This window comes from Entelurus aequoreus, linkage group LG05, assembly GCF_033978785.1.
Source record: "Entelurus aequoreus isolate RoL-2023_Sb linkage group LG05, RoL_Eaeq_v1.1, whole genome shotgun sequence".
NCBI classification, from domain to species: domain Eukaryota; kingdom Metazoa; phylum Chordata; class Actinopteri; order Syngnathiformes; family Syngnathidae; genus Entelurus; species Entelurus aequoreus.
In genome coordinates this window covers 41,331,701-41,350,870 of record NC_084735.1, presented here as the reverse complement: position 1 = coordinate 41,350,870, position 19,170 = coordinate 41,331,701, and the positions used below count along the sequence as shown (strand labels likewise).

At 38.9% G+C, this 19,170-nt stretch overlaps 1 protein-coding gene across 3 annotated transcripts in view; it reads right to left on the bottom strand.

Moving 5' to 3' along the window:
* The window catches only part of nlgn2b (neuroligin 2b), a 312,849-nt gene that overhangs the window by 180,444 nt on the left and 113,235 nt on the right, over positions 1–19,170 (bottom strand). The window contains exon 1 of one of the 3 annotated variants that reach the window (XM_062048110.1): positions 11,276–11,368. The exons of 1 other annotated variant lie outside the window; for it this stretch is intronic. The gene's annotated coding sequence lies outside the window, so the exon portion shown is untranslated. Of the gene's footprint in view, positions 1–11,275; positions 11,369–19,170 lie in introns of those variants that run through there. One more of the 3 variants, XM_062048112.1, reaches the window with a different exon arrangement.

The following is a 19,170-nucleotide window of genomic DNA, read 5'->3' as shown; positions in this document are numbered from 1 at the left end:
CTTTTATGGCTTGTGTTCAAAAGACATGCTAGCATACATACTATACATACATAATTTAAGACTGCTGATCTATTCAACTGGCGGCCGATAATGAGACCATACTGGTCCCCGAGTTCAGTTCAAAACATGGGAGACAAACATATTTACAGCAAACTACTAAAAACACTAGAGTGCTCCTGTTGTACAGAGGAACTTGGACCACTGTAAACACATTGGAAGATCTTTGCATTGACATTTGAACCTTGCAAGCAAAGATAGAACACTGGGGTCCAAACTTGTGATCAAGGTACCCCTTTAAGTACTCTCCTTTTTGAAAGTTACAAATTATTTTCGCAATGTGATTTGCATAACTAAGGTGTTGTTGCAGCTTGTTTACTTCAGATTAGGGATGTCCCGATCCAGGTTTTTGCACTTCCGATCCGATACAATGTTGTTTTTGCACTTCCGATCCGATACTGATACTGGCCGATACTGGCCTATCCGAGCATGTATTAAAGTTTAAAGTTATTTACCCTACTTAGTTGTCAGATTCATGTTGAAAAGGGTTTTAGTACTCTTGATAACTAGCCAGCTGAATTAGGTGAGTTTGAATAATACACAATGGTTGGTAACAATAAACTGACCTGTTTATTCAAGGATAAACACAAAATAGACAAATGTATACATGACAAACATAAATGGCATCATTGAACTAGGGCTGGGCGATATGGCTTTTTTTTAATATTGCGATATTTTAAGGCCATATCGCGATACACGATATATATGTGGATATTTTGCCTTAGCCTTGAATGAACACTTGATGCATATAATCACAGCAGTATGATAATTCTACGTGTCTACATTAAAACATTCTTCTTCATACTGCATTAATATATGCTACTTTTAAAATTTCATGCAGAGAAGGAAATCACAACTAAAAAAATCAGTATTTTTTTCATACGTTGTTGATCTGGAAATGTTTGCCTCGGCATTTTGATGGTGTGGGCGTGTGGCACCGAATAGAGATGTTGACATGCGGAGTTTCAAACACTCTTCATTCTCTAGCAGGGGACTTTTCAAATGATGCTAAAATTAGCAGTAATGCTACTTTTTATAGCAAAGCTTTTGCTCCACACTTGACAAATTACGGTTGTCTGTTCCGACATATTCCCACTTGAAGCCAAACCACCGCAGGACGATGGACCCCCTGCTGTTTTTTGGGGGAATTAATTAATTCTTCCTTCATTCGTATTACCACTCGCACGGCTTCGCTAGCATCACAGCTAACGTTTGCCATGCTGCTACCTCTCTGCTGGGAGAGGGTGTATACGTATTTGACGTATGACGTGACAGTATGTGACGTGTGTAAGAAGGTGCGCTTGTCTGTATGTGAGAAGGAGACACAGGAAAGAGTGAGAAGAGCCGGTAGTGTAATGCCCGCAGCTACAAGCAACTGCGTAAGAAAGTATACTCGAATATCACGATATAGTCATTTTCTATATATCGCACAGAGACAGCTGACATTTTTACCGGTAACTTTTAATTCACATGGCCGTCTTAACGGTTAGGACACAGACCTGTGGATTTGTTGAAGTTGTGCTGGAAAATGCGGAACGGAAATTAGGGAGCAGCAGGAAAGTGGAATGTATTATTTAAATTGTTGCATTGGAAAACACGGACTGAAATTTTTTTTTAAACTGGATCTGGATCGGCATTTTCCCATGCCTTGCCGATACGCATTTTTTGGCAAATATCGGCGGCCGATCCGATCCAAATATCGGATCGGGACAACCCTACTTCAGATGCAGTGAGTAGTCATTTGTTAACTTTCTTTAATTATCCGCGTGGTGTTCATCAAGGTTACATTTTAGATGATCTCTTCATCATCATTACAGGTCTTCAACTGGTGGCCTGCGAGTTCAGTTAAAAAAACTTGTGAGGGACTCACAATAATAATTTTAAAAAAAAACACCATAGTGCTGTCATATGATCTCTAACTAGCTTTTTTTGCAGAAGTTCCTTGGACACAGCAGAGCACTACTGTCCCTCTGGCAAAATAAATAAAGCAAAATCAAATGTCTACTGTAGAGGACACTGGTTCTATGGAATATATATAGACACAAAGTAAAGGGTCAAGCCTGGCCCCCTGAGCCTTAGCTTTCTGGAAATGTGGCCCCCAAAACAATTTATCTAAGGTGTATAACCATAAGACAAATGGTCAATGAGTAATAGTTGGAACTTGCCTCTGCAAAGTCATTTTGCTTGAAGGCGGAAAGTTTTTTTAAACAATCCCACTCAGACTTTACTGACGTGCTTGTCAGTTCCCTAAAGGTACAGTATGCGTTGTTGAAATGTCATATTTTTCACATGACTTATATGAGCAATGATATCTTACAGGCTTTTGAAAACAACATGTTTTGCTGGAATCCTTAGCACATTCCACAAGACCAAGGCCTGTCTAAGTGCCCTGCTTCCAATTCAAGACCCAAGTTCAATATTGTTGTGTTTATGTTTACTGAATAGCTAAATAAGTGCACATGCGAGTAAACAAGGTCAAAACACCTTTAATAGCATGCTAGCAGAGGTGGGTTGAGTAGCCAAAAGTTGTACGCAACTAAAACTACCTTTACTTCAGAGTAATATGACTCAAGTAAAAGTAAAACATAGTCATCCAAATAATTAATGGAATATGAGTTAGCAAGCAATCAATGAAAAAACTAGGGACTATCTTGTAATGTATTTAATAGCTATTTTTAATGGTACTTACACTACAACCGTCATTGTATATACAGGGTTTCCCCTCACTATATGTGGCGGTGTGGCTATGGGTGTGGAAAGTGTGTGGTCAATATGAAATCACATATTTATGACATCATGATTAGTTTATTTAGCAATGATGCATGTATTAATTTTTTTTTTTTTTTTAAAAAGGCTAAACAAATGTTTCACATGTATTCAAAAACAAATCGGTGCTATTATTATAGTAATACATTTATTCTCATATTAGTTTGCTTTATTTTTCAACTGTTGCTGCTTAGTGTAAAAAGGTGACACTGGCTACACTATATTATGCCTCCATGTTTTGTTTTATTCAAAATAAAGCAGATCATTATTATATTTGAGATGTTTTTTAAACTCATTATGGCCAATATTATATAAATAACAGACTATGTACACTATATCCATTCATACAATAGATTACTTAAAGTTGTTTAAATGTAAAAATAATAATAAAATGTAACAAAAATAGATATTTTGAAGGAGTGGCATGTTTTATTTTGTTGTGGTAGTGCGCCATAATCAAATAAATGTAGGGGAAACTCTGTTGTGTGTGCGTGCGTGCGTAAGAGTAGCATAAACATATCCTACAATACAGTGGCGGGCCGTGTGTTTCCCACCTAGGCCTTCAGTGATGGCCGTCTTCAATGATCACCTCTCAAAATGCCATAATTGATGTCACCACATGACGGTTGCTGGAGAAATACTATACAGCAACACATTTACACCCTACTGTGCATTGAAACTAGGGATGTCCGATAATATCGGACAGCCGATATTATATCGGAAATTATCGGTATCGGTTTCAAAATTATCAGTATCTGTTTCAAAAAGTAACATTTATGACTTTTTAAAACGCAGCTGTGTACACGGACGTAGGAAGAAGTACAAAGCGCCAATAAACCTCGAAGTCACTGTATTTGCGTGCCGGCCCAATCACATAATATCTACGGTGTGTCACACTCACAAGTGAATGCAACGCATACTTGATCAACAGCCATACTGGTCACACTGAGGGTGGCCATATAAACAACTTTAACATTGTTACAAATATGCCCCACACTGTGAACCCACACCAAACAAGAATGACAAACACATTTTGGGAGAAAATCTGCACCGTAACACAAGATAAACACAACAGAACAAATACCCAGAACCCCTTGCAGCACTAACTCTTCCGGGACGCTACAATATACACCTCCGCTACCCCCTACACCCCCCCACCCCACCGTATCTCAACCCCGCCCACTTCAACCTCCTAATGCATGTCCCAAAATCCAAGCTGCTGTTTTGAGGCATGTTAAAAAAAATAATGCACTTTGTGACTTAAATAATAAATATGGCAGTGCCATGTTGGCACTTTTTTCCATAACTTGAGTTGAAGTTGTTCTCTTATTTTGGAAAACCTTGTTACATTGTTTAATGCATCCAGCGGGGCATCACAACAAAATTAGGCATAATAATGTGTTAATTCCACAACTGTATATATCGGTATCGGTTGATATCGGTATCGGTAATTAAGAGTTGGACAATATCGCAATATCGGATATCGGCAAAAAAGCCATTATCGGACATCTCTAATTGAAACACATCAACAGTATACAAAACGGGTTATTTTCTGGCGCATTTAAAAATCTATTAAAACGCATCAGCAATTAAAACATATACTGTAAATTTCTCTGCTTGGCTTATGGAACTTCCGGTCAATAAAGTTTGATTCAAAGTACACACTTATTAAAGATATATGAACTGCCCTGACCACATGATGGCGACAAATACACATGTAACAATGTTAATTAAATGACAAGCATGACACACTTTAACAACAATAGTTTACAACTTCTAGTTGTAACAGAACTGCTACTGTCAACAACTTGCAATCTGATTGGCTATCGCAACTGTCTCTCAACTCTATGTGTTCTCAAATTAATCCACTAAAGGTCCCGATGAGTATCCAATCACAGGACGCGTAAACGTCACGTTCAACGTGAAGCCATCCAGAAGGCCTACTGACAACAACGCGTGATCTGATTGGCTATCGCAACTGTCTATCAACTGTATGTCCCCGTTCACTTACAGAGTACAGACGAAGGCGTCTGGCAGATTTGGTACAGCATGGCAACATAAGCTAGCTGAATTCTGATTGGATAAAACAATTTAACTAAAAACAACAGCACTGGAAGGAGCATAATATGACATGAAGAGAATATGAATCATTTTAGATATTTAGGGAAAGTAAATTAAATATTACTTTTATCTTTAACAATGATCATGATTTCTGGTTATTTTAGGCCAGCAGAGAAGGCCTTGCTGGCCCTAACGGCACACCACTGCTACAATATCATGTACTACAAAAGATGCACCTTTTACAGTATTTTATGACGTAAAGGTCTAATGTTTGCATCTGTGCGGCTAAAACATCAAAAAACATCTTCAACTTACTTCAATGTGTTTTCTCTAGTTTTGAAGTGGAAATATTGGAGGCCAAAATTTGAAGGTTTCTACTGACAAAGATTCCATTGCATGATATTATTTTTCTTAGTTAAGTGTGTATGCGCTTCACTTTCTACAGTGCGGAGTTCAAGAAAATATTTGAGATGCACTGATATGAATTAATGTGATGATCGGAACAAAACTCAATGTAACAGAGTAAAAAAGTATGTTGCATTCAAACTACTTTGTTAAAGTACAGTTTTTCTCAAAAAGTTACTTACTGTATGTAAATGTAATTGAGTAAATGTACAGTAGCCGTTATTAGAGCACACTGTTTAACCATATTTACTACAATGATGTGTACATATTAGTGTTGTAACGTTACCAATATTTTGGTACCGGTACTAAAATTATTTCCATACTTTTAGGTACTTTTCTAAATAAAGGGGACCACAAAAAAATTGCATTATTGGCTTTATTTTAACAAAAAATCTTAGGGTACATTAAACATATGTTTCTTATTGCAGTTGAGTCCTTAAATAAAATAGTGAACATACAAGACAACTTGTATTTTATTAGTAAGTAAACAAACAAAGGCTCCTAATTAGTCTGCTGACGTATGCAGTAACATATTGTATCATTTATCATTCTATTATTTTGTCAACATTATTAAGGACAAATGGTAGAAAAATGAATTACTAATCTACTTGTTCATTTACTCTTAATATCTGCTTACTTTCTCTTTTAAAATGGTCTATCTACACTTCTGTTAAAATGTAAGAATCATTTATTCTTCTGTTGTTTGATACTTTACATTAGTTTTGGATGATACCACAAATGTGGGTATCAATCCGATACCAAGTAGTTACCGGATCATACATTGGTCATATTCAAAGTCCTCATGTGTCCAGGGACATATTTCCTGAGTTTATAAACATAATATAAATTTTTTTAAAACGAAAGAAGATGTTGTGATGCTCAAAAATATCAACGTAATCATAGTAGTATCGACTAGATACGTGCCTGTACTTGATATCATTACAATGGATGTTAGGTGTAGATCCACCAATGGCGTTTGTTTACATTTTGATGCCGGTGAGCTATTGTATCCTCCTACGCTGTGTAGTGAAGCATGTTTAGCTATTCCTCGTCCTGCAGGGATGATACTTGTAAGAAACTCACTTTATTTGTCGCCATAGAGACCAGGATTAGGGATTTTGAAGAAGCTAAAACACTGCGGACGGCGGATGGACGTTAGCCGCTAGCTAGCTAGCCATGTCTTAAAGCACCTCTTCCTGAGGGCGTTTCTGTGTTATAACTTCACCTTTATCTTTAGTTTTTAGGTCAAAATGCGTTTGTTCTCTCTTTTCTGTCTACACACTGTGTCTGCTTGTAAGTACTCCGTGATTGTGCACAGCTGAACATGCTCGTCTGCTCGTAAACCAGCAATGTCATGACGTGACTTTGACGCGGGCGCGGGACCGGTACGTTTCAAAGACACTATCGTACCGAAATTGATTCATTAGTATTGCGGTACTATACTAATATATACCGTACAACCTTAGTACACATTAGCAGTATTTGCGCCAGATGTTGCATGCAATTGAAGTCTCATGTCGCCATAAATTGGTGTGTTTCCAACCTTTCACATGAAACTTAAAATGGTAGAACCTAACATGCCTAACATCTGTTCACGTCATCCATCCGTGGGATGAAATGGCACTAAACTTCAGTCCTCGCACATTAAATGGGATAAAAGGACATCCAAATCACCTGGCTGATGCAAGATTCCCCGGTACTGCTTTATATAAATGGTGGTGCTGTCAGCTGAAGCTGCACGAGAAGGTAATATCTCCCAGCGACTGGGACACTTTTATGGCTGTGGTGAAATGGAACAGGCAAAGTAGTCTGGAAAAGCTTTGCAGAATGTGGACGTCACAAGAACATGCTTGGGGGACGGCATGGCTCGGCTGGTAGAGCGGATGGGTCATGGTTCGGGTCTTGCATGGCAGCTACCGCCATCAGTGTGCGAATGTGTATGTGAATGGGTGAATGTGGAAATAGTGTCAAAGCGCTTTGTATACTTTGAAGGTAGAAAAGTGCCATACAAGTATAACTCATTTACCATTGTGTTGCTGAATTAGATGTTCAAACCACATGTATTGTACTCCTGTACTAATCAACATCTATGGATGACAACCAGCTCAGCAAACCAGAAACGGAATGCTGAGTCTTAAGGCTAGTCTGCCAACTCCCATCTCTGGACTGGGGAAATTGCCCAATTAAATAGAAATAAGCCAATGCACGTCATTCTCTTCCTCTGCAACATATTCAGATGCTGTAATCTAATGTTCAAGTATGCATGTATTCTTTGGGAGGAATGTTTTCCTCTTGGAAAATCAGTGGCATAATTCATAGGGTAGATGCAAAATAAGCATGCATGACACATTCCATATTTTAGATGACCTTAATAAAAGATTATACATATTTAGGTTTGAATGTATTCTGAATTTAGTAGGAAATTGTAAATTTAGGGCGTGTACTAAAATAAAGTTGATCTATTAAATAATCAAAATAGCGAGTGCAAACCATTTAGCTTGTATTCATGTATGTGCAGAATAAATTCCTGAAACGGTTTTACAACAGCTGTTTTGCATCTATGTTTAGTATGTTTAAAATGTGCATGAAAACTGGCACAGTTACACACAAATGGCTGCGAGAAAGGAGGCGATTGCGCTGCAAAGGCAGACAAGAGAGAATCCTCCATATACTTTTGTATTTGGACTGTCAGAAATGACAACATGAGACATAGTTTATTAAACAATATCATTTTGTATAATTTTATAGACTCTATAGATTAAAATATGCGTTTGCGACTTCCTCACAGTAACATTTTTCAAAGCAAAAAATATAGCAAGAACACCACCAGCTAGCTTATGTTACCTTTAGTGGTTTAACAGAACACATTATTTTGACAATTGTCTATATTTTTAACAATTACGAAGTTTATGTAACACATTTTTTTACCGGCCCGAATAAAATGATTGGTGTTTACGGGGCTCACTCACCATGTCTCACCAACACGTACGCGCAAGGAGAGTGTGCACACGTACAAAAGCAATCCAAGATTCGCAGTCATGTTGTTGGTATGAAAGAATATGCATTCAATAGTAGCTAACACTAGCTATCCAAATTGCTATTATTACCCAACAACACCCTCTAGGCATCTGTGTAAATGTTGCAAACAGGCCCTTTGAAGGACTGATTAAAACTAATTCAATTGATTCGTTTTGGTGTCTACATACGTTTTTTGATATGAGGAGATATATTTCCTATATTAAAAAAAAAATCTTAGAACATTCACATTCTTGCATCTAGCTCATTCATCCCACACAACAATGCCTCCCACTTTTAACGTGTTAATAATAGGATCATTTGTCGAGATTGCAATGCTAGAGCACCCAGAAAACGTGGTTAACATTATATTTTTGTGGTGCATATTGCACAGTATAACAAAACAGTGTTACCATATCTGAGTTATTGTGAAAAAATATGGAGAAATAATTACAAACATACACTTCATTCACAAAGGAAAAATGGGTCAGTTAGAATAAAACAATGTTGGATATTGAGAATATTGAAACCCTTTATTTATTGAATCAAAAACTTTGAAATTCAACAGCTAAACTACATACTGAAACCCACTACTACCAACCACGCAGTCTGATAGTTTATATATAAATGATGAAATCTTAACATTGCAACAAATGCCAATACGGCCGGGTTAGATTAGTAAAGTGCAATTTTAAATTTCCCGCAAAATATCCTTCTGAAAATGTCTCGGTATGATGACGTTTGCGCGTTACGTCACGGATTGTAGCGGACATTTTGGGACACCATTGTGGCCAGCTATTAAGTAGTCTGTTTTCATCGCAAAATTCCACAGTATTCTGGACATCTGTGTTGGTGAATCTTTTGCAATTTGTTTAATGAACAATGGAGATAGCAAAGAAGAAAGCTGTAGGTGGGAAGTGGTGTATTAGCGACCGGCTGCAGCAACACAAACACGTAGCGGCTACGTTGTAGCCGGTGTTTCATTGTTTACATTCCCGAACGATGACAGTTAAGCTTTACCATTGGCCTGTGGGGAACTGGGACAACAGAGACTCTTACCAGGAGGACTTTGAGTTGGATACGCGCTACTGTGAGTACGCAGCTGCGGCTTCCAAACATTTGATCGCTTGCCCGTACGTGCGTGCCGCTATGTGCATGTCATGTACGTAACTTTGGGGAAATATATGTGCTGTATGAACTTTGGGGAGGTGAACGGTACTTTGGGCTGTGGGATTGAGTATGTTGTGCGGGTGTTTGATTTGTATTGGCGGGTTGTATGGACGGGAGGGGGGAGGTATTTGTTATGCGGATTCATTTGTGGCATAATAAATATAAGCCTGGTTGTGTTGTGGCTAATAGAGTATATATATGTCTTGTGTTTATTTACTGTTTTAGTCATTCCCAGCTGAATATCAGGTCCCACCCGCCTCTCACAGCATCTTCCCTATCTGAATCGCTTCCACTGCCCTCTAATCCTTCACTCTCACTTACCTCATCCACAAATCTTTCATCCTCGCTCGAATTAATGGGGAAATTGTCGCTTTCTCGGTCCGAATCGCTCACGCTGCTTGTGGCCATGATTGTAAACAATGTGCAGATGTGATGAGCTCCACAACCTGTGACGTCATGCTACTTCCGGTACAGGCAAGGCTTTTTTATCAGCGACCAAAAGTTGCGAACATGTGGCAATATGGCAATATCGCGAAATGATCAAGTATGACATAGAATGGACCTGCTATCCCCGTTTAAATAAGAAAATCTCATTTCAGTAGGCCTTTAACTGTTCTTTGGTAATGCACGTAATAAATATAAAAATTTTTTTGGATTTATTCATTAAATTACAACTTTTTTTTTTGTCATAAAAAAATACAATCATGTGTGCTTACGGACTGTATCCCTGCAGACTGTATTGATCTATATTGATATATAATGTAGGAACCAGAAATATTAATAACAGAAAGAAACAACCCTTTTGTGCGAATGAGTGTGAATGCGTGTAAATGGGGGAGGGAGGTTTTTCGTGTTGGTGCACTAATTGTAAATGTATCTTGTGTTTTTTATGTCGATTTAATAAAAAAAATAAAATAAAATAAAACATTTTATTTTTTTTATTTCTTGTGCGGCCCGGTACCAATCGATCCACGGCCCGGTGGTTGGGGGACCACTGGTGTAGTGTTTACGTGCTGAAGTACCCTTCAAAAAACTTAAATCTACCTCAAACGACAACTTACGGTTGCCAAAGTGATTCAAAGTAAAATTTTGATGGATTTAATTTATGCACGGATGAGATGCGTCAATATCAAAATATTACTTTGAATCACTTTTTGGCACCCAAGAATACTTTGATTTAATGAATACATCCTAACACTTTATTATTATGTATTACGTGTTTGAAAGAGCAGTTTATATTGCATGTAGCTTTTAAACAAGAAAAAGGTTTAAGCACATCAACATCAAATCAATAAGAGTCCTTTACAATATCATCCATCCATCCATTTTCTACCGCTTATTCCCTTCGAGGTTGCGGGGGGGCGCTGGAGCCTATCTCAGCTACAATATCATTAATATCATAAAAATGGCCAACTCTTTTTTTTTTAGGACATGATAAAGGCTTAAATAATTTCAAACACAAATCCTTACACTAACCTCAAATATAAGTGTGTGTCCTACATGTAGTAATCAGTTGTGAACAGACAAAGCCCAACCAGTGCAGATTTAACAAGCTCATACAGGGACAAGCGGTAAGAAAATGGATGGATGGATACCCCCGCGGGGGATATACATTATTGGCAGGGGCCCCCTTGAAAAAATGTAATGGCCCCTGTGACAGAGTAGATGAGCTTGGTACTCATCACTCGTCTCAACAGGTCTAATTCACGTTATGTTATTGGTTTTTGCTAGCATTTATAGGAGTACTGGTTTCATTTTGTATCAGTTAAATGTAGTAAGTTAACTGTTGCAAGATACTTACATGTGGTGGCTCGTCTTCAGAAATGTTTGGGGCGGAGCCGCCAGGTATTTCCTGGTTTTGTGAGGTTGATGATGTCATCACAGACAACACCAGATCATACCAACTCACAGGGGGTAGTTGGTTTTCTATTTAGTTAAAGGCCTACTGAAATAATTTTTTTTTTATTTAAACGGGGATAGCAGATCCATTCCATGTGTCATACTTGATCATTTCGCGATATTGCCATATTTTTGCTGAAAGGATTTAGTAGAGAACATCGACGATAAAGTTTGCAACTTTTAGTCGCTGATAAAAAAAAGCCTTGCCTGTACCGGAAGTAACGTGACATCACAGGTTGAAAGGCTCCTCACATTTCCCCATTGTTTACACCAGCAGTGAGAGCGATTCGGACCGAGAAAGCGACGATTACCCCATTAATTTGAGCCAGGATGAAAGATTTGTGGATGAAGAACGTGAGAGTGAAGGACTAGAGTGCAGTGCAGGACGCATCTTTTTTCGCTCTGACCGTAACTTAGGTACAAGCTGGCTCATTGGATTCCACACTCTCTCCTTTTTCTATTGTGGATCACGGATTTGTATTTAAAACCACCTCGGATACTATATCCTCTTGAAAATGAGAGTCGAGAACGCGAAATGGACATTCACAGTGACTTTTATCTCCACGACAATACATCGGCGAAGCACTTTAGCTACGGAGCTAGCATGATAGCATCGGGCTTAACTGAAGATAGAAACAAAATAAATAAACCCCTGACTGGAAGGATAGACAGAAAATCAACAATACTATTAAACCATGGACCTGTAACTACACGGTTAATGCTTTCCAGCCTGGCGAAGCTTAACAATGCTGTTGCTAACGACGCCATTGAAGCTAACTTAGCAACGGGACCTAACAGAGCTAGGCTAAAAACATTAGCTATCCACCTACGCCAGCCAACCCTCATCTGCTCATCTACACCCGTGCTCACCTGCGTTCCAGCGATTGACGGCGCGACGAAGGACTTCACCCGATCATCAATGCGGTCGGCGGCTAGTGTCGGATAGCGTGTCTGCTATCCAAGTCAAAGTCCTCCTGGTTGTGTTGCTGCAGCCAGCCGCTAATACACCGATCCCACCTAAAGCTTTCTTCTTTGCAGTCTTCATTGTTCATTAAACAAATTGCAAAAGATTCACCAACACAGATGTCCAGAACACTGTGGAATTTTGCAATGAAAACCGAGCTTTTTGTATTGGATACAATGTGTCCGAATACTTCCGTTTCAACGATTGACGTCACACGCATACGTCATCAAACATAGACGTTTTCAACCGGAAGTTTAGCGGGAAATTTAAAATTGCACTTTATAAGTTAAACCGGCCGTATTGGCATGTGTTGCAATGTTAAGATTTCATCATTGATATATAAACTATCAGACTGCGTGGTCGGTAGTAGTGGGTTTCAGTAGGCCTTTAATCTTAGTTTAGTTTAGTTTATTAAGGATCCCCATTAGTCTACACCGCAGTGGAGACTATTCTTCCTGGGGTCCAGGCAAAAAACATAACACAATCACAAAACAAAAGATTACAATGCAGTACAACATGATCAAATAATAAAATGTTGTAATACAAAAATAGCAACAACAAAGAACCAAAAAAAACCACAATAACTTCGAGTTTACATAATAATGTTCATACCAAAGATAAAAAGAGCAAATCTTAGGTTTGGTTCAGAGAGATATGTGGGTTAGATAGCATTAGTATCTTTGGGTTCCTTTATTTTAACACTATGACAACATGCTATTGTAGGCTAACTGTTTGACGTGTAGAAATGTTAGATTGTGTCGGTAAGCAAACATATGGGCAACAGTGGCGCATGCCAGGTAGTATGGGAAGCCATATAAAAGAGCAGAAAGGTTACGTGGGGCGGACGTTTTGTTGTGAACAATTCAGACGTGCCGATGCCCAAACACATGCTTTCCTTCCTTGATGGGAGTGAGTAGATTATTTGTACTTTTGATACTTTAAGTCGCTACTTAGATTTTTTGTTCTGTTTTACACGTGTTTAAGGCAGGCTTTGTCAATAAACATGTCACACTTCCAACAAACTGAAAGTCCCGCCTTCCTATCATTTGGCCCTCAGACGCCGCATTACAACAGCCCACTCAAATGGTTTTTCTGCAGCCGGGTCTGGATCACTTGTAACCCGCCCAATAATACAGTAGTACACGCATACGTTGTTACTTTTCACATGCCATTTAGCACTTATGTGAATGTTAGTAGATCATTGCATGTGGTGTACCGACTGCGACAATGGTGACACACCAACATTTGCTGTGGTGTTATTTTCTTTCTAAGCTCTTATTAATTTACTGTTAATAGCTGCTTACTTTCTGCTACAACGTGGCTAAGTCTGCACGTCTTAAAGTTTACTAAGCACTTACAGTATTTATTTGGTGTTTTCATAGCTCGGCGGTTAGCATGCATGCTCCTGGCTTGCTCTCGATGTGTAACATGTTTACCCTTGTCCTCCAGTAATAATCTAACTTGATAATGAGACTCAAGAAATGCAGTTTATTTGCTGTAATGGAAGTGATTATCATCAGCTTTGGGGAGCAGCTAACATCCCGAGTGAGTAGTGTATACTATTGTTTACAGTGCATTACTGTAACACCTTTAATTCCGGACTATAAGCCGCTACTTTTTCCCTTGGCTTTGAACCCTGCGGCATATAAAACTGTGCGGCTAATTTATGGATTTTTCTTTGCTGACGGCCATAATGTAAATAGATTTTAAAAAATACAAGCAACACACTGAATAGGTGTGTTGTTGTTTGTGCTATGGCGCCATCTTTTCAATGCAGGTGCTTCAGGTGCTGCATTGCCCTTCTGTTCAGACTGAGCTATGAACCAGAAGTACAGTTGCCGTTCGGTCTTCCAGCTGTCCATAGCGTTTCGCCTCGGGGACGGCGTGGCGCGGTTGGGAGAGTGGCCCTGCCAGCAACCTGAGGGTACCTGGTTCAATCACCATCTTTTACCAACCTAGTCATGTCCGTTGTGTCCTTGAGCAAGACACGGGTGAATGTGGAAATGGTGTCTTAGCGCTTTTAAGTACTTTGATGGTAGAAAAGCGCTATACAAGTATAACCCATTTACCATTCGTATGTTTTTTTCATTCATCACTACAAGCAACATTTGTAAGTTTTACAATATAACTAAAACAATTATTACTTACTAAACTGTCCCATGTGTGACGTCTGTAGGAGTGTTTTGATGCATATTTGCACGTGCTGTCATAATGTATTTAACAAGCGTCACTAGCATTAGTTAATATGCTAACACATTTACGAGTGTCTGTTCTGGTATTATTAACTTACAATGGCATTATTTTTGTATTGTTTCAGTATCAAACATTTCTCAGTAAATTCACCAAAACATCACCGTAGTGTTAATGAGTCTGTTAAGTTGATTGGAGAGCTGGCTTCCGCAGCTAGTGGGTCCATGACGATGACTTATGTTTTGTTTGATCAGCCGTTTTACAGACGCCGTTTGGAAACAATTAAGGTATAAACATTTACAAAACTTTTACTGTGTAAATGACTCATTTCACAACGTATATATCTGCAGCTTACCCCGTAGCACTTGGTGAGCAAACTGGCCCCCCTTGGATTCAGTACCCCCCTATGCAACTGGCTGCTTGACTTCCTCACAGACAGACCCCAATCTGTGAGAGTGGGCAACAACACCTCCAGTGCCATCTCCCTGAGCACCGACTCCCCCCAGGGCTGCGTCCTGAGTCCGCTGCTGTTCACGTTGATGACCCATGACTGCTGCGCCAGGTCCACTACTAACCACATTGTGAATTATAAGGAGGACAAAACAGTAGTGGGCCTCATCCATGACAACAATGACATGGACTACAGGGAGGAGGTGAAACATCTCGTTGACTGGTGCAGAACCAACAACCTGGTCCTGAACGTCGACAAGACCAAGGAGATCATCGTCGACTTCAGGAAGCACCAGTGCAGCCACACTCCACTCTTCGTCAACGGCACAGCAGTGGAGATTGTAAACAGCACCAAGTTCCTGGGGGTGCAGATAACTGACAATATGACCTGGTCCCTACACACTTGTAAAAAGAGCTCAGCAGCGCATGTACTTTTTGCGTCAGATGAAAAAGAGCACTGCTCACTCCCCCCATTCTCACCACATTCTACAGAGGCACTATAGAGAACCTGCTGACCAACAGCATCTCTGTCTGGGCTGGAGCCTGCAGTGCCTCAGACTGGAAGTCTCTGCAGAGAGTGGTGAGGACGGCGGAAAAGATCTTCAGGACTCCTCTTCCTCCTATCCAGGAAATCACAAAAAGCCGCTGCCTGACCAGGGCTCAGAACATCTGTAGAGACTCCTCCCACCCCCACCAAGGACTGTTTTCACTGCTGGACTCTAGGAAGAGGTTCCGCAGCCTCCGAAGCAGAACCTCCAGGTTCTGTAACAGCTTCTTCCCTCAGGCCATCAGACTCTTGAATGCATCAAAATAATTCCCTTGGTATCGCTCAGTTGGTAGAGTGGCCGTGCCAGCAACTTGGGGTTCCAGGTTTGATCCCCGCTTACGCCATCCTAGTCACTGCCGTTGTGTCCTTGGGCAAGACACTTTACCCACCTGCTCCCAGTGCCACCCACACTGGTTTAAATGTAACTTAGATATTGGGTTTCACTATGTAAAGCGCTTTGAGTCACTAGAGAAAAGCGCTATATAAATATAATTCACTTCACTTCACTTCAATTCCCCCCCAAAAAAATGTATTAACTCGCTGGAATATAAAGACCTAATAACATACATCCATGAACGTGGATGCATGTGCAAAAGTGCAATATATTTATCTGTACAGTAATCTATTTATTTATAACTGCACCTTATTGCTCTTTTGTCCTGCACTACAATGAACTAATGCAACGGAATGTTGTTCTTATTTGTACTGTAAAGTTCAAATTTGAATGACAATAAAAGGAAGTCTCTAAGTCTAATATATGGAAAAAAAATATTTTTCTTCTAAAATTTATGGTGGCGACTTATCGGTGTGCTCTATAGTCCGGAAAATACGGTAAATAAAAGTAGTTTTGCTGAATAACTGGGAAGGTAGTCCATGAAGAAAATGTGTGTTCGGAACGAAAATAAAGGTCTTCCCAAAGTATGCGCTCAAAATTTGTCAACGTCCTGAAATGGAACTAAGACTTGTCGGTCTTTGTATGGGACTCATCTTTTCATACCAGTTAGGCATGTTTGCGTCCAGGATATGCTGGGTTCTACAAAAATAGAAACAGAAGCGAAGATGTCTGCTAATCCAGACATGTGCATCATGGTACCATATTTTCTACTCCAAAAAGCTACTTTTTAAAATGCATGATGCATCCATGAAGCAACAGAAAGTGTGGGCATACGATTTTACAGTACATTATTTTACCAAAGCGATGCTTTTAAAAAGGGACCAAATCTATAAGTGGTCTCACATTTGAAGAAGCTTTTAAGGCAGGTGCAGGACCAGCACGTCTTAAGAAGTGAGTGCTGGTAGAAATGTCACGGGTATGATAAATAAGGCAGCCAAAGTCTCTTAAATTCCAAGCATTCTAAAATGAGATTCTCCTGAGAACTGTTTCAGCCAACTTTTGTCATTAACAATCGTGCGTGAAACGTTTGCTATAATAGCCAACTTAAATGCAACATTAGATAATTATAGGTCACACTCTTGTAATTTATTCAACAAAAATACTGCTTTTTAAAAATCTCTTGATTAGACAAAAGTGTACAGCTTTTTTAAAGTCAAGTCATTTTATTTATTAAAAAAAAAACGGACCCGTGTACTTTAAAATGCACTTCTTTATTGAAAACAGTTTCAAACTGTCAAGTATTCAAGACCACTCAGCTTCAACATATTTTTTGCATCGTATTTAAATTGCAGTATAAGCTGCCAAGTGGTAACTATATGTTAAAAAAAGCGCAGTGCAGAGTCCCACTAGATCAAAACAAACAATACTGTTCTTATAAATATATTCATAAATAACAATAGTCAATTATTTTACACTCTAAAAAGAACAGCAGCGTTGTGCAGCCTTCATGTTTATAAAACAAACAATATTGTTGTCAACATTCTTTCAATATGGTGGTAATGTGACGTCACCCAGTGTTTCCCATAAACTGCCAAGATACCTGTGGCGGTGGGGGCGGGGGCGGGGGCGGGGCTATGGGCGTGGCTATGGCCGTGGTCACCATGACATCATCGAGTAATTTGCATAATTTACTACAATGATATGATTTTCTCTAAAAAGGCTAAAAAAATGTATACTTACTAATTAATAATAACAGTATTGTTTTAAACGTCCATCCATCCATCCATCCATTTTACAATATAATTACAACACTTTATGTACATATTTATATACAGATTTGAACAATAAGTTATTCACTGAAATATATTTATTAATTGTGGTTCTTACAAAAAATATATCTTATAAAATATAAAAGCTAAAATGTCTCTTAAAGCTCTGCCCCTTTAATTAGTAACTTAACTTTAGCCTACTACTACAACCATATTATTTACCAGCAACATAAAGTGAAACAGAGGCAGAGGTGTCCTGCCACAGTCAGTAACAAATAAACAGAAAACAGTAGTGAATAAGGCAACAAGAGAAGTATCCTACACTTCTCTTTTGTAAAGTAAATCTGAACAGCCTATATGGGCATCTACATCAACTATATGATTTGCCTGAGAATCTGGACAGGACAAAAAAAAAAAAGCCGAAAAATCTATTTGTGGCGGACGTAATTCTTTTGTGGCGGGCCGCCACAAATAAATGAATGTGTGGGAAACACTGTCACCTTATAATTAGTAATGAAAAAGGCCATGGATATTCAAGTTTGGCGGCCAAATTTCCAGAAAGCTAAGGATCGGGGGGCTGGGCTTCTACCTTGACTAAAATTGTTTTTTCTATATTCCTGAGAACCAGCATCCTCTACAGTGGACTTTTGATTTTGGTCAGAGTTACAGGAGCGTTTTGCTGTCTTTAAGGACACACTGCAATAAAAGGTATTCAAAAGTCATCTCTATGACAATGCTCAACATAAAAAAAATATGTAGATTTTTTTGTGAAATACTGAGAGCTCACTCGCCAGAATTTTACTGTAGAAATACAAGTGGTACCGTTTTTCCATTTACAGTAACACGCTGTAAAAACAACGATCATAGAATTAACAATAAAAAAACTGACAGCAAAGTCGTCAGAATTTCACTGTAGAAATAAGTGGCACCGTGTTTTTCCATTTACAGTAATTAAAAATCAGAATCAGCTTTATTGGCCAAGTATGTTTAACCCACAAGGAATTTGACTTGGTAGATTGTGCTCTCTTTATTCAACGCAAGAAACAAAGACAAAAGGCTACGAGAGAGCGTAGTACCGCTGCGGCCATCTGTGCAGTGTAAAAACATTGATCGTAGATTTTACAGGAAAAAAAATGGCAGCTCAATGGTCAGTTGTTTTTTTTTTTATCATAAAAATAACAGTGGTACGTTTTTTTTTCCATTTACAATAATACACTGTGAAAATCAATAATCATACATTTTATGGTAAGCAAAACTGTCAGCTCAGTCATCAGAATGTTACCGCAAAAACAACAGCGCCACTAACGTTTTTCAAATTCTGGTTGGTCAGTGTAAAAACCAAATAACATTTTTTAATGTACAGATTTTTTTTGTTTGACAGTGTAGTGTTTTTGGAAATCTGCTGCAAAAAATGTTCGTCTTTCCTAGTTTGAACTGAACTTGCGGGCCAAGTTTGTGTCATTCCTGGGCCAGATTTGGCCCGTGCGCCACATGGGCTAATAAAAAAGTTAAAACAAATATCTAATGGCATATTTTTGTGGTT